Below are 16,028 nucleotides of genomic sequence, written 5' to 3' on the forward strand. Positions count from 1 at the left end.
TGACAGTACGCTCAGGCGATGGACCCCGCTGGTCAACCTGAGACTTTGATGACACAAGCCATGCTGGCCGAGATGGAGGATCTCCAGTCACGACAAGACCAACTCCTCCTGTCGGTGAACGCCATAGCTCATCGGCTGCTTGCTCCCACCATGGTTGTACCGCACTCGTTCCTGCGGTTCCTTCTGCTACACTTCCTGTCTGTACCGGTACCGATCCCCTGTGCTTCCTGCCGCTACCTCCACGCTATGACGGAGATCCGAGGTCCTGCAGGGGATTTTTGAATCAGTGCCTGATCCATTTCAGACTACATGCCAGATCCTTCTCTTCGGATGACGTCAGGATCGCCTTCTCCTTACTGGTAAAGACCTGGCATAGGCTAATCCTCTGTGGGAACATCAAGGACCAGAGACTCGGGACTTGCATTGCTTCTTACAGACCTTCCGCTCGATCTTTGAGGAACCTGGGAGAGTTTCTGCGGCTGCTGGATCCTTGCTGACCCTACACCAGGGAGACCTCTCCGTGGGCAAGTATGCCATTCAGTTCTGTATCCTGGCTGCTGAATTGACCTGGAACAGCGAGGCTTTGGTGGCCACATTCTGGCAGGGACTGTCTTCAGGGATCAAGGACGAGCTGGCTGCTCGCGATCTGCCACCTACCCTGGACGATCTTATCCTACTCGCCTCCTGGGTTGACATGAGGATCCGGGAACGTTCCCAAGAGGTTCTCTGGGAGAGAGAACTTCCTAGGCTGGATTCTACTTTTCAGCAATCTTCCTCAGTCGTCCCACCAGAGGATCCCATGCATAGTAACTTTGTGAAATTGTCTACCCAGGAGAAACAACGCAGACGCACTTCTGGACTTTGTTTGCATAGCGGCCTCGGAGGCCATATTGTACGTTTGTGTCCCCAGAGGCCAGAGAGCCAGAGGTTGGAGAGACAACCCTAAATGGAACGGTACCTAATAAAGCCTTCTGTTCCAAGCTGACTATTCCTGTGACACTAGTATCCGGCAAGAGGATGCATCAAGTTTCTGCCTACCTTGACTCTGGTTCTGCTGCTAAACTTTATCCAGAAAGAGCTTGTGGATCATCTTCAGTTGTCCACAGTTCCCCTAGAGACGTCTTTGGCTGTTGCCTCAGTTAATGGACTGCCTCTGCCGGACCCCATCGTTTCTAAAACCAAGCCGTTGAAGCTCCAGGTTGAGTCCTTCATTTTGAACTGATTTCTTTCCTTGTTTTGCCCAAGGCCATCAATCCTGTTCTGCTGGGCCGGCCTTGACTTCAACTACATGCCACAGTCCTGGACTGGAATTCTGGAGAGCTTCTCCAATAGGGCTCGAAGTGCCATGGTCATTGTCTGTTGCAGATCAATCCTGTCAAGCCTCCTCTGCCTCAGTCATTGGCAGGTCTGCCTCCCCAGTTTGCTCAGTATGCAGATGTTTTCAGCAAAAGGGAGGCTGAGACGCTGCCTCCACATCGGACTTATGACTGCCCCATTGAACTGGTTCCTAATGCCTCTTTCCCCCGTGGACGGATATATCCTCTCTCCTTGCCAGGATCTCTATCCATATCAGCCTATATCAAGGAGAATCTGGAGAGGGGTTTCATACGAAAGTCTTCTTCTTTGTTAAAAAGAAGGATGGATCCCTTCGACCCTGCATTGACTACCGTGGTCTCAACCAGATCACAGTCAAGAACAAGTACCCGTTGCCACTTATTTCTGAGCTGTTTGATCGCATACGAGGAGCAAAAAAAATTTCTAAGCTAGACCTGCGGGGGGGCTTACAATCTAGTCCGGATTCTCCGGGGTGATGAATGGAAGACGGCATTTAACACCCGGGACGGGCACCACGAATAACTAGTGATGCCCTTCGGACTGTGTAATGCTCTCGCAGTGTTTCAGGAGTTTGTTAACAATATCTTCCGAGATCTACTCTATGTCTGTGTTGTTGTTTATCTCGATGATATTTTGATTTTCTCCCCAGATCCGACAACTCATCGGAGGCATGTCCGTCAGGTTCTACTACGATTAAGGGAGAATCATTTATACGCCAAGCTGGAGAAGCGCGTCTTTGAGAGAAGTTCTCTGCCCTTCCTGGGCTACATCATCTCGGATCAAGGCCTCAAGATGGATCCTGAGAAAGTGAAAGCTGTCCTGGAGCGGCCACGTCCTCAAGGCTTAAGGGCCATACAGCGGTTCCTGGGATTCGCCAATTTCTACCGGCAGTTTATTCCTAACTTCTCTTCTCTGACAGCCCCCATCTCGACCCTTACCAAGAAGGGTGTGTACGCCAAAGTGTGGACTCCAGAGGCAAAGTCCGCATTTATTAGCCTCAAGATAGCATTCACTTCAGCCTCGATCCTCCATCATCCTGACGTATCTCGGCAGTTCTCTCTGGAAGTGGACGCTTCCTCTGTTGGTGCAGGTGCACTTCTGTCCCAGAGGAGCTCCAAAGGAAAGGCAGTAGTATGTGGCTACTACGCAAGACTTTTTTCTTCTGCTGAGCGCAATTACTCCATTGGAGATCGAGAGCTACTGGCCATCAAATTGGCCCTGGAGGAGACATTTTGTAGAGGGCACTGCTCACCCCATCCTGGTCTTCACCAACCACAAAAACCTTACCTACCTTCAGTCTGCACGACGACTGAATCCCCGTCAACCCAGGTGGTCGCTGTTGTTCACCCGTTTCCAGTTTGTGCTCCACTATCGTCCCGCGGACAAGAATGTGAGGGCCGATGCCCTGTCCAGATCGTTTGAGACGGAAGACACGGTGGAGTCCCTTCAGACTATCATAGACCCGTCCTGCATTGTCACTGCTAATCCTCTGCAGGTTAGAGGCATCCCTGATGGGAGGACTTTTGTTCGGTTGGCCGACAGGAGAAGAATTCTCCGCTGGGGACACAGTTCTAAACTGGCTGGATACGCTGGTGTCCATAAAACCCGAGACCTGATTGCTCGTCACTTCTGGTGGCCCACACTACCTAAAAATGTTCTGGACTTTGTCTCTTCTTGCACGGTGTGTGCCTCTAACAAAGTGACTCACTCCAAGCCTGCTGGCCTGCTTCAACCTCTGCCTGTACCCAATGCCCCTTGGCAGCACATTGCTATGGACTCTGTCACAGACCTTCCCCCCTCAGCAGGATGCAACACTGTCTGAGTGGTGGTGGACCGGTTCTCTAAGATGGCACATTTCATCCCGCTGACCGGCCTACCTTCTGCTCCTCATCTGGCGAGTCTCTTCATTCTACACATCTTTCGCTTGCATGGCTTGTCTTTTTACATTGTGTCAGATCGGGGTGTTCAGTTTACCTCAAGGTTCTGGAGAGCCCTCTGTAAACTCCTGGAGGTGAGTTTGGACTTTTCCTCAGCTTATCACCCCCAGTCCAATGGGCAAGTTGAAAGGATCAAGCAGATCATGGAGAATTATCTCCGCCACTTCATCTCTTCACAGCACGATAACTGGGTACAGCTTCTTCCATGCGCCGAGTTTTCATACAACAACCACACAAGTGAGTCCACCACTTCCACTCCATTTCAAATTGTGTACAGTCAACATTCTAGAGTCCCTCTTCCTGTGTCAACTTCATCTCTGGTACCCGCTGCTGACTCATATGGGGACTTCCTGCAAATCTGGCAACAGACCCGGTCCTCTATTTTGCTGGCAGTAGATCGCATGAAGCGAAAGGCAGATACTAGGAGTATCTTCCGGGGACTAAAGTCTGGCTGACCTCTCGGAACATTCGCTTGAGGGTGCCTTCATACAAGTTTGCTCCCAGGTTCCTTGGTCCTTTCGAGATCCTGCAACAAATCAACCCTGTCTCCTATAAGCTGTGGCTGCCTCCTACCCTCAGAATCCCCAACTCCTTTCATGTGTCCCTCCTGAAACCAGTGGTCCCGAACCGCTTCAGCAAGACTTCTAGTTCCACAGTTGCTCCCAGCGGTCCTTTTGATGTATTCGAGGTAAAGGAGATCCTGGACTGCAAAAGGGTAGGAGGAAGGACTTTCTATTTGGTGGACTGGAGAGGGTTTGGTCCTGAGGAGAGGTCCTGGGAGCCAGAAGAGAACCTCCGTGCTCCTGCTCTTATTAAAAAGTTCCTCTCTCGCTCTGGCCCCAAGAAGAGGGGGCATAAGAGGGGGGATACTGTAGCATCTATGGCCACGGGCCGTCGGCTTTACTCACCTCCCGACGCACGCAGCCATGGATCCGTGAGCGTTGGTCCCCATCTCCTTCCTAGGAGACGCCAGTGCTCACTTCTGCTCCGTTCTGCTGTGTCCCATAGGGTGCGCAAATAGGAAGTCGTCATCATCATCAACTGCCACGATTTCCTGGTCTATAAGAATGCCCCAGGCCTTCTAATCCTTGCCTGAGCGTTGTTACTTTTCCAAGTCTGTCTTGCAAATGGTCCCTTAGTGTTTCCCGTTCCAGTTGTTACCGGTGCCTTGTTCCCTGTTCCTGTTTCCAGGGCCTTGTTCCCTGTTCCTGTTTCCCGTGCTGTGCCTTTAGTATCTAGTTGTGCCACGTCCTCAGTCATCTGCCACGTCCGGAGGAATCTGCCACGTCCTGTGTCATCTGCCACGTCTGAAGGAATCCGCCACGTCCTGTGTCATCTGCCACGTCCAGAGGAATCTGCCATGTCCTGTGTCATCTGCCACGTCCGGAGGAATCCGCCACGTCCTGTGTCATCTGCCACGTCCGGAGGAATCCGCCACGTCCTGTGTCATCTGCCACGTCCGGAGGAATCCACCACGTATGTGCAACCTGTGACACCTGTGTCATCCGCCACGTTTGGCGTTATCTGCTGCACCCATCTCCTACTGTGCCAGAGCTGCGGCCACAGTCTCGACTATCCAGGAACCATTGTGCGGGACATTGTATTTCTGGGGTTTCCTGTATGGCGGCACGGCCTAGTGGGTCCACTAGCCCGCATCGTGACAGCCTTGACCTCAACCCCATGGAACACTTTTGGGATGAACTATAACGGAGTTTGCAAGCCAGGCCCTCTCATCTAACATCAGTGTCTAAAATCATAGGTGTTCTTCTGGGCAAAAAATCACGCAGACACACTCCAATTTATTGTAGAAAGCCTTTCCCTTAGCTGCAAAGGGGGGATTTACTCCATATTAATGCCTATGGATTTAGAATGGAATGTCATAAATGCACCTGTACGTGTAATGTGTAGGTATCCCAATACTTTTCCCATATCGTGTATATTATACTGTATATCACATATGCTTACGTATACAATTTTTAAATTGAGGTGCCATTGCCATAACTACATAATATATGCCTCAACTACGTAATATACTACATAAAGTAACAACACATAATAAACTAACATCTATCTTTTTTAAATATGATTTATCTTTTGGTAAATTTTAGACTCACTTTTGCCCACATTGACTTTAGTTTGGAGATGAGACAGTTAACTGCGGTTCAGCACATCTTAAATACTTATCAAAATTATAATTTTCTGATTGCAGTTAAATTAGCATATTTAATACTGGGTTTGTATCTCTTCTCCTTTTAAACAGATGGAATGTTTAATCTCTGCCAACAAATCTAAAAACAGCTTTGGCAATGCAGTCAGATAAGGTCTGAAAGATTTTAAATTGATCAAACTGGTCCCAAGTGATAATACATGCAGCATGCTAAGGTCTTTTTATGTAAATGTCTGTCAGCACTTCTTTCAGCATGAAGCTGGAATGTCATTTTTCTGGTGATAAAGAAGTTACAGAGATGTTTTTAACCTGCTATATTACCGCTGAAAGCAGATTAGATGGGGCTGATTTACGGTGGCTAGATCCAGTCTGTACAAAGTAGTCTTTAAGAAACCCCTCCTCTGTGCTCCAACCCACCCTATTCATTTGCAAATCATTCTGTGTGCAGTCAAGATTTCACTCATGCTATTTCTCCTCCTTCCCTAGCTCTCACCCTCCATGCAGAATTCTGCTTTTTTATCAGCAGCAGAATCTCCTCATATCTGAGCCTTGTTTATTAAGCACAAGCTTTGATAGGAAACCAATCAGACAGTCCATTTGACTGCAATCCCTCTCTTGTCAGAGTTAAAATAATACTGGAAGAAGCATTGTAGATAAGAGCAGATTTAGAAGAGAAGTTACTGTACAGCACAGTGGGGAATGTAATGACAGCGACCTGCCGGACATAGATTGATGTGCTTGATGTTTACTTTGAAGTAAGGTAAGTGCCTGACACACTGGTAGTTGTGCTCCAGTATTTGTATATGTCTGAATACAATATCTATATTCTCTTATGACTATTAACGTGCTATAAAATAATTTTAGAATTAATTTGCTATGTCAATTTTAAAAAAAAGAAAGAAAGAAAAAATACATTTGTTTTATTTTTTTATGTGCTATAATGCATACAATGAAGACGATAGACTGCAGAATATTTACGATTCGTACCTTAGACCCTGTTTAGAAGATACTTTATAGCAAATACTGTATTAAGGGGCAGTTTCCTTTAACTTGTACATAATCTTGGCATTATAAGGTATTGAACAGTGAATAACTGAGGAATGGTAGAAGACAGCAGTGCCTGACTAGGCAAAGTAGGGCTGCCCTTGTATGTAACTTATTTATTAGATGTTTTACTATGGTACCTTGACCTTCCCTTTGGTATTAATCAACACTAAACCTGCCACAAAGCAAAAACAAGTGAAATTGACGTTAAGAAATGAAATGATTCAGCAATTACATGATAAATTGTATTGTCTTGCCAGCTATATATAAGAGAATTGGAGTAATTGCATATTTCTTGTTACCTTCAAGGTCCTGAACATGAAATGATGAATACCAGCTGTAAAGAAATCAATATTTACTGAGATTGGAAGGAAATGTTGCACTTTATTTATTTATTTACTTAAAACAGAAAAAAAAATACCAGTGCATCAACTCACTTTTAAGTTGTTCCACTAGGGATAACCTAAGAAACCATATTTATTTCCATGCATTTATTTGTAGTTTGATTTTGAGGCTAAAGGTTAGAATGTATATAAAGCTCGTGTTTTTCACATTTATTTGTATGTATTTGTAAACAAAAGATGTATGAATTGATGCTTTGGTAGACTCCCTCTGTTCCTCATGAATGCGAACTGATCCACCAGTTTATATAAGTATTAGGATCCAAAAAGGCAAGATGCTATGTAATTAGGTAAGGTTAGTAGAACCAGGACCAAAATAGTGATTGACTAACTAATATAGATCACTTCTCCGATCACTATGAATCAGTTGCGCAAAAAAAATAATATAATTAACAGGTGGATATTTTACAGTTTTACATAGGACTGCAGGTAAACCTACTGCATTATTAAGTTATCACACTGCCTCAAAGATTTAAATTGTAAATTCAGCCCTGCTACATCTGCAATATTCTAAAACCTTAAATAAACTAAACACTGCATTCTATTGGGACATATCATTATATGGGGAAAAGTATGACTACATAAATATATTCATATAAAATCCAAGGCATCATAAGAATCTGTTTTCCCTTGCCTTGGATATGAATTAAATAATTTGATTGTGAGTAATAATTCTCACAATATCTACTGTTCTTGAACTCGGATAACACTTTTCCAAGTACAATAGTTAAATCAAGGCCAGTGAGAGATTTAAGCAGTTATATAAAGGTCTGATCTTGACTGAAATGACAGCTCATTATTAGGAAAAATGTATCCTACTCAAGGTTACATTTAAATCGCTATAGAAATCACGTCTTTTCCACTTATTTGTCATTCTATTGGCTACTAGTGAGAAAAGCTTGTATGTCTTTGCATTTTATTAATTGTTCGGAGAGAATTTTCAAGATAAACAATATTAGAAGTGTTACTTAGGACGTAAAGAGATTGTCTCTCCTCTCCCTTGACCTAACTTTAATCTCTATACAAGCTGTAGATAACCATCCGGAAAATCTCCTTTACAATGTATTCTAATAGTTGTCATGCAAGTTTATCTGCATAAGCTATGATTAGCCAGCGGATACTGATATTATCCACATTGTCAATATTCCTAGGAGTGTGTGGATCTTTACCTGGGAAAATATGGTATATTTCTGCTACCTTTTCTGTCATCGAATATCTTTCTTTTATAAATATATACTCAAGTATTTATTTTACATGCACAACAGGCTTTTAAATTCCTTATCCTAATTCAGTGAGATGTTTATTGCAAATGCTATATTTACCATTGTATTACCACTACTTCTATTACTATGACACTTGATAAATGAACGCCAGTGTCCACATGCTACAAATTTCAAGTATAAACAGTCTGTTACTGACCTTCAGAGGTCACCTGCCAATAGTCATAACTGCTAAGCCCCTTTGGATGTCACTCTCTGGGCCCATAAATGAAACCTTAGAAATTGAAAAGAGGTACATATACCTGAAGAGGTAGCCTATAGTATAGCTAATATTGTGAACAAGAAAGTATACATTTTACCAGATGCTGCCAGCAGGAGGCGACATCAGTGTCACTGCACCGTGCAAGAAAGTTCACAGTCCGTGCAGAAACATGGACCATGGTATCTGGGTGTGGTGTGGGATCACAGTTCACTGTAGAAGCTATGTGGGCACTGTATATACTAAATGGACATAGTTTTCATGATTTATGTGGATAACATATCAATAAATATGTGCTATGTATCAGGCCAATCCGTTGCACCAATTAAAAACTATTTATCTCAGCAAATTATGTCACTGTCCATGCAAAGTATTTATCATTTATTTGGGAAATGTAGGCTTTATATAGGCATTGTATGGTACCATGTGACCTCTGTATGTATTATTTAACCTGCCACTGTGGATTTCTGGGCAAAGTTTGTCACTCAGGGAAATATAGGATGCACTTATATATCAGGGAAACGTATGACACTGTTTGAACGCTCTATACACTATTTGTCTCGTAACATATGGCACGCCCAGGGCAATGTGTGTACTATTTATCTGGGCACTACATGCAGTATTTATCAGGGCACAATTAGACTGAATGTTCAGCAATATTAGGTCTTGTAATATTTTGCAGAATCTATATTTTTAACATTATTCCCCATCGATTGTGGTATTTATTTATTTACCTAGCTTTGTATATATTTTAACCCCTTCCTGACCAGACACATTTTCAAGTTTTAGCTTTGTGTCAATTTAATAGCAAATTGGTTAACAGACAATATATGGCATATATTCTATTGGTCTATTAGATATGGGAATAAAATATTTGTGTATTCACTTATTTTTATTATTCTGATTTAATTTATGAAATTATATTAACATTCTAAAAGGTAAAATTTAAATGAAACTTTGCAGTAAAAAAAACAGTTTTAATTTTCAAAAGAATAGGTACTAAACTGAACTACAGCATGGTCATGTTTTGGTCATCTTTGTTAACATTCTATTGCAAAAATCGCTCATGTTCCAGGTAGCGGCTCTGCTTGTTCAGCTATCTGGGATGCTGGACAGCTCCTTTTTAGTGTCCGCATCCAGTTTCACCCAATTCTGCTAATTAGCAATCCTGTTCCAGGTCATCTAGCCTTACCCTCTGACCTCTTATGTAAAGCTGGCACTGAAATTGACTTCTTGATTGCCAGATTATTGTGCTTACTGCCTTTAGTCTAGCTTATTGCTGTTTACTGCCTTATGCTACAAACTGTTACTGCTTAAATGTGTACTGAACTTGAAATTTCTTCTGACCATGTCTCTGCCTTACGCTACATACTGTTACCACTTATCTGTGTACCGAGCTTGGATAGCTTTTGACCACATCTCTGCCTTATGCTACAAATGGTTGCCTCTTATCTGTGTTCAAAACCTAGACTTGACAACTTTTACTTTCAGCCATTGGATTCAAAACTGCTTCTAGACCGTGACAATCTAAGGGTATGTGCACACGATGAGAGGCTTTTACGTCTCAAAAGACAGACTGTTTTCAGGAGAAAACAGCTGCCTCGTTTCAGACGTAAAAGCTCCTCCTCGTAATATGCGAGGCGTCTTTGACGTTTGTAATCTTGAGCTGCTCTTCATTGACTTCAATGAAGAACGGCTCAAATTACGTTGCAAAGAAGTGTCCTGCACTTCTTTGCTGAGGCAGTCATTTTACGCGTCGTCGTTTGACAGCTGTCAAACGACGACGCGTAAATGACAGGTCGTCTGCACAGTACGTCGGCAAACCCATTCAAATGAATGGGCAGATGTTTGCCGACGTATTGTAGCCCTATTTTCAGACGTAAAACGAGGCATAATACGCCTCAATTACGTCTGAAAATAGGTCGTGTGAACCCAGCCTCACTGTTAAATAGAAAGCCTTCATAAAGTTTATCAATCCTTCAAAATCCTGAAAATATATATTGAATTATACTAACATTGGAAAGTAAAATGTGTTTTTATTGGTCAAATAAAATGAAACAATGAAATGTCAATATGTTGAATAGGGTCTCAATTTACTTGGAAACATTACAATTTCCGCTATTCAGGGATGCAATGAATAAACACAATAACAAAACTGTAGGGGGGAAAGAAGGGATTCCACATTTATCAAGAACAACTAATCATTTTGCCCTGCTCATTAGGGTACTAGAAATTTGTGTATACATTTAAAAAAAATAATAATTCATAATTCCTCAAAAAACTGATATTCTTTGCAGATAAATTATTTCAATGGAACACTTAGGGTATGTGCACACGTAGTGACCAAAAACGTGTGAAAATCCAGAGCTGTTTTCAAGGGAAAACAGACCCTGCTTTTCAGAAGTTTTTTGACCAACTCGCATTTTTCACGGCGTTTTTCGCGCCGTTTTCGCAGCGTTTTTTACGTCCGTTTTTGGAGCTGTTTTCATTGGAGTCTATGAGAAAACAGCTCCAAAAACGTCCAAAGAAGTGTCCTGCACTTCTTTTGACGAGGCTGTATTTTTACGCGTCGTCGTTTGACAGCTGTCAAACGACGACGCGTAAATAACAGGTCGTCTGCACAGTACGTCGGCAAACCCATTCAAATGAATGGGCAGATGTTTGCCGACGTATTGTAGCCCTATTTTCAGACGTAAAACGAGGCATAATACGCCTCGTTTACGTCTGAAAATAGGTCGTGTGAACCCAGCCTTAGGGGAAGATTTAATAAGACTTGCTTTTCATATGCCAGTATTAATAGAAAGTGGGCTGGAGTAAAATGCATCTACTTTATTAAGAGGCACGCACATGCCTTTAATAAATTGGGTGAATCTCTGGCTGTTTGTGCAGTAAGAAAGAGAAATCTATGCCAGCTATGATCTAAAGTAGATTTCTGCTATAAGTTCCGCCAGTGTATGTCATAATTGTAGTGAATTTGACAGGGCGCCAGTGGCACAGCCCCTACTGCTAAGCCCCACAAAATTTTTGAAAAGCGTCAGAGGTGGAGTAAAAATGATACATTTTTGCGCAAAATCTGAGTTTTCAATGGCAGAAAACTGGCATAGAGTGCTTCATAAATTCCTTCTTAATTTTTAGTTCTTGTATTATTGGTGTCTGAAAATAACATATGTTTAGAAAAAAGCAACACATTCAATACATTTAGCTACCGAAAATAGAAATGATAAAATCAGAGATGAATATAATCTGAGAAAATATATTTTTAGATACAGTACTTGTCATACAATGTTGACAGTGATGATGGTTAAATCAAACTTCACTAAATTATTCAAATGTTATGCATGTATGATGGATGTACAAAACATTAGAGGCATCTGTTTTTATCCTGACGTTGATTAAGCAGATGTCTTAAGGCAGATGCTATCATCCACAATTATTTTTTCATCAGTTGTCCAATCCTAAATCCATTGACCTTAATGTAAGAAACAAAATGCTGTGCAATTCTGTCTGACTCTTTCTGAATTCTTGCATGTTAGCATAGTGGACTATAGATTTAACAGCTGATACAAAGAAATCCATTAGAGAAAGACATGTACTGTACAAATCTGATTTGTCTTAAATTACAGTAATGCAAAGTTTGGGGTTTTTTTCAGCATAGAATTTAATAGAATCTGTTGAATGATCGTCATGGTCAATTGTTTTTACAATACCATGCTACAAAAAAAGGCTAGTGTGGTGGTGCCGTGAAGTGTATACTTAGTGAGAGAGATTATCAGGGAGCTCAATAGTTTGAGCATAAGGTTCCTATACATAACTGTATTTTTTCCTGTATTTCTCTTTTTATTTTTCTTATTCCAAAAATATCCCTTAAATAAGGTTCGTACATACAATTAATGGGGTGTTTTTAATTTGCATATTTTTTTAAGTTTAAAAAAGTTGCAGCTTGATGTTGCATGTTACAAGAAAAATACATATTTTACACAATGCATAGTGAGTATAATTTTTGGAATTGCTACAACTACATATAGCATATCACAGTTTCAAAAGAGTGCACAATGCTCTGAGAGAAAAGAGAATTAACCAAAATCTCTAATATTTAACATGAAAAATGAACAAAAATATGTCAAACATCACAGGCAAAAAATGTCATGTGCAAAATTGGCCTACAGTTTTTGTTTTTTTTACTAGAGCGTTCCATGGACATTTCCAAGAAACATTTAGTCAAATAAAAAATATTTCCAAAATTGCAACAAAATTATTACCATTATTTTTAACTACTTTTTTTTCTTTTAAAAAAAATTATAGCCATATTATCAATACTAAATGTTCATTAGCATCTTTCTAATTGATAAGGAAAGGGCAGTGGTAGCGGTAGAAATAATTGATAGCTGTTCATTCAGACTGGACTACTCAATATTAGAGGTCCAAAACTGTGCAACTTTCTAATATTGAGGCCGGATTCACACTTAACAGCTCCGTGTGTCATCACCATATGGTGCGCGGCAGCCTGCTTTTCGCGCAGCCGCCATCATTATGACACCGTTTGTATGTTTGTAAACAGAAAAGCACGTGGTGCTTTTCTGTTTTCATTCATACTTTTTACTGCTGTTGCGCGAATCACGCGCGTCCCATGGAAGTGCTTCCGTGTGCTGCGCGTGATTTTCACGCACCCATTGACTTCAATGGGTGCGTGATGTGCAAAATACGCACAAAGAACGGACATGTCGTGTGTTTTACGCAACGGACTCACGCTGCGTAAAAATCACAAACTGTCTGCACGGCCCCATAGACTAATATAGGTCCGTGTGAGGCGCGTGAAAATCACGCGCATTGCACGGACGTATATCACGTTAGTCTGAATAAGCCCTAAGGGTATTTTCAGACAAAGCAGAATAATTTTTACCACAAATCCACAGTGTATTCCCAGTCTGCATGTGTAACAGCGGATTTCACCATTTGCATTGCAAACTGTAAATGCACGGTAAATTATGGCAATAAATCCATAACATATAGAGCTTGTTGCAGATTTGAAAATATGCAGCATGCCCTATGAACAGTTTTTTTTTCACCACATCTTAATGGGAATTTGTAAAACCTCATGCACCAGGATTGTACTTGTACTTTTCACTTTGTTGGATATTTTGTGAAAATCTGCAGCAAATCCACCTTGCCTGAATATACCCTTATGTGACATCACAAAACAGCACTGACACAATATTTGCAGTATGAATGCATTGTTTTTGAACCCAAAATCTTTCATTATTTTTATAAATGTATCAAATACCCTGTTACTTTATAATAAAGTCTTTAAGATTTTTCGTGAAAATAATCAATATTGCATTTTCTTTTCTCCTATTAACTTGCTGAACTCCTTCGTGAATTTATGAGCTTATTTTAGTATAGCATATAAGCAAAATCAACAGTCAATGTGAATTATGAAGCGCAGTAAATGACCATGCAGTTTTGTCAGCAAAATGATGCTACTTTATCGGATTTAATGGAGCAATATATTAATCTTACACTGTAATGGGATGCATAAGCTTCTGAGGCTGCAAATGTATTTTTATGAAATGCAAGTATTATTACAACTATTACTGCTGGCATTTTTTTTTTCAATCACAATATACAAAATGGCAGAAGAACATGAATTCATATTGAGATTTGTTCATTAAAATCCTATTTGCTTTTTGTATTCTATTTGCAGTTGCTATTTAAATGACCCATGTACAGACTGGTATCATACTGTATAATGCAATATTATGTTAAAGAGAAACTTTAACAAACACATAAAAACATTCAGCCCATATTTGGAAAAAATAATCTCTGCCATGTTTATTGTAGAAATTACTGTTTGCAGGCAGCAGGTCTGGGGAGTTAATGTCCCATGAGGCCTGGCCCTGGCATCACATATGGGAGATAACAGCTATCTGATACTACTGTTTTTTTGTTTTTTTTTTAAATTCTAAATTCAGGGTACAATAATACAGAGCCACCAGTGGGAGGTCAGGAAAGACTGCATTGTGTGCCCTATGCAGCAGTATTCATGTCCCAGACAGTGTGCAAACTACAGCAACTTCAGCGAGGGGCGGAGATTATTGGTTGGTAGTAGGAGGGGTGTAACTATTAGGCCTCATTTACACGAGCGTATTATACGCGCGTGCGACGCGCGTGCTTTTCACGCGTGTCGTACGCACCTATAATAGTCTATGGGGCTGTTTAGACGATGCGTGAATTTTGCGCTGCGTGAGTGCGTTGCGTAAAACTCACGACATGTTCTATATTCTTGCGTTTTTCACGCAACACGCACCCATTGACTTCAATGGGTGCGTGAAAACAATGCATGCCACACGGACGGTCCTGCGTTGCATGCGCGAAAATCACTCAAGAGCTGTCAAAAGGATGAATGTAAACAGAAAAGCACCACGTGCTTTTCTGGTTACAAACATCCAAACGGAGTGTCAAATTAGAGATGAGCGCACCGAACTTCACCGGGTTCGGCCGAACTCGTTTTGACCGAACCCGGCAAAAAATGTTCGGGTACGCGACGTCAGGAGACAGTCACTGCCCACGGTGCTCAAAGACTTAAACTGTTTCAGCACCATGGACAGTGACTTTCGATCACAATATACATATACGTGTAAAAAAAACCAGAAGTTCGGACTTACCGATAAGTCCCGGCTCCTTCCTCCAGTCCGACCTCCCGGGATGACAATTCAGGCCAAGTGACAGCTGCAGCCAATCACAGGCCAAGCACAGGCTGCAGCCAATCACAGGCTGCAGCGGTCTCATGGCCTGCCGCGTCATCCTGGGAGGTGGGGCCGGATGACAAGAGAGGGACGCGTCACCAAGGCAACGGCCGGGAGACCGGACTGGAGGAAGCAGGCAGTTCATGGTAAGTTTGAACGTCTTTTTTTATTCACAGGTTGGTGTATATTGTGATCGGCATTCACTGTCGAGGGTGCTGAAAGAGTTACTGCCGATCAGTTAGCTCTTTCAGCACCTTGGACAGTGACGGGCGTCGACTACCTCATCTCTATGATGGCGGCTGCGCGAAAATCACGCAGCCGCGCATCATACACGGATGACACACGGAGCTGTCAATTGCCTTTTGCGCACGCAAAACGCAGCGTTTTTTTGCGCGCGCAAAACGCACACGCTCGTGTAAATCCGGCCTTAGAGGTACAGAGGTTGCAGCTACATTTGGGCCCTGGAGTCTAAGGGTGCCTAAGATGTCCCTCTGCTCCATATGAGGATACTAGCACTATAGATGATGCATCATAGTTGGTGGGCCTTTGCTGATTCTCCATTGGGGCTTAGGCAATGTCAGACTGGGGTACATAGGGACAACCATAGAAATTGATTCTGAGAGTCCACTTTCCATCTATACCATAAAATACATGTTCAATCTTAGTTTTGAATTTTCATAGATATAACTCGAGTAGTTCTCGATGTATCTTGTAATGCTGCTTTTCTTTTATGTTGCCTAAATATTTAATAAATCAGTCAATCCCACAATATTACTTATTATGTGAGCAGAATATGATGGGTAGAATGTATACATTGGTCAAGGCTCTTATATAAGAACTTTCTGTTTACCTGTTAAATTATATGAATGAGATATAAGGGCAGCACAGACTGAAGGCAGCATGAAGAGGATAGGGACTTCCT

The 16,028-nt window shown here is 41.9% G+C and overlaps 1 protein-coding gene across 1 annotated transcript in view; it reads left to right on the forward strand.

Moving 5' to 3' along the window:
- The first annotated feature begins 5,916 nt into the window (after positions 1-5,916).
- The window catches only part of LOC142651718 (cadherin-9-like), a 166,312-nt gene continuing 156,200 nt past the window's right edge, over positions 5,917-16,028 (forward strand). The window contains exon 1 of the mRNA XM_075826746.1: positions 5,917-6,199. The gene's annotated coding sequence lies outside the window, so the exon portion shown is untranslated. The remainder of the gene's footprint in view (positions 6,200-16,028) is intronic.

The sequence above is a fragment of the Rhinoderma darwinii genome, chromosome 5, assembly GCF_050947455.1.
Source record: "Rhinoderma darwinii isolate aRhiDar2 chromosome 5, aRhiDar2.hap1, whole genome shotgun sequence".
Lineage (NCBI taxonomy): Eukaryota > Metazoa > Chordata > Amphibia > Anura > Rhinodermatidae > Rhinoderma > Rhinoderma darwinii.